The sequence below is a fragment of the Schistocerca serialis genome, unplaced genomic scaffold, assembly GCF_023864345.2.
Source record: "Schistocerca serialis cubense isolate TAMUIC-IGC-003099 unplaced genomic scaffold, iqSchSeri2.2 HiC_scaffold_1150, whole genome shotgun sequence".
Taxonomy (NCBI): Eukaryota; Metazoa; Arthropoda; class Insecta; order Orthoptera; family Acrididae; genus Schistocerca; species Schistocerca serialis.
The window spans coordinates 17501-18658 of record NW_026047349.1 but is presented as its reverse complement, the minus strand read 5'-3'; positions in this window follow the sequence as shown (position 1 = coordinate 18658).

Sequence of the window (1158 nt, the reverse complement as noted above, 5' to 3'; positions counted from 1 at the left end):
ATGAACAACTGCAAAGGGCATTGAGCATGTACGTCCTGCTGCCATCCACATTACAGTGTATAGCTGCAAGGTGTTTAACATGAAGCGATACACTGGGGACCGGGCAGTGCGAGTAGCAAACTATATTGCGGGGGTTGCAGTTAGGCAACACTACACTAATTTAACGCGTCGTATGACAATTACAGAGCAGGTTAAGGCCCAACGTGTGTTGGGTTAAGGCCCAACGTGTGTTGGGTTAAGGCCCAACGTGTGTTGGGTTAAGGCCCAACGTGTGTTGGGTTAAGGCCCAACGTGTGTTGGGTTAAGGCCCAACGTGTGTTGGGTTAAGGCCCAACGTGTGTTGGGTTAAGGCCCAACGTGTGTTGGGTTAAGGCCCAACGTGTGTTGGGTTAAGGCCCAACGTGTGTTGGGTTAAGGCCCAACGTGTGTTGGGTTAAGGCCCAACGTGTGTTGGGTTAAGGCCCAACGTGTGTTGGGTTAAGGCCCAACGTGTGTTGGGTTAAGGCCCAACGTGTGTTGGGTTAAGGCCCAACGTGTGTTGGGTTAAGGCCCAACGTGTGTTGGGTTAAGGCCCAACGTGTGTTGGGTTAAGGCCAACATAGGTTGGGTTAAGGCCCAACATAGGTTGGGTTAAGGCCCAACATAGGTTGGGTTAAGGCGCAACATAGGTTGGGTTAAGGCGCAACATAGGTTGGGTTAAGGCGCAACATAGGTTGGGTTAAGGCGCAACATAGGTTGGGTTAAGGCGCAACATAGGTTGGGTTAAGGCGCAACATAGGTTGGGTTAAGGCGCAACATAGGTTGGGTTAAGGCGCAACATAGGTTAGGTTAAGGCGCAACATAGGTTAGGTTAAGGCGCAACATAGGTTAGGTTAAGGCGCAACATAGGTTAGGTTAAGGCGCAACATAGGTTAGGTTAAGGCGCAACATAGGTTAGGTTAAGGCGCAACATAGGTTAGGTTAAGGCGCAACATAGGTTAGGTTAAGGCGCAACATAGGTTAGGTTAAGGCGCAACATAGGTTAGGTTAAGGCGCAACATAGGTTAGGTTAAGGCGCAACATAGGTTAGGTTAAGGCGCAACATAGGTTAGGTTAAGGCGCAACATAGGTTAGGTTAAGGCGCAACATAGGTTAGGTTAAGGCGCAACATAGGTTAGG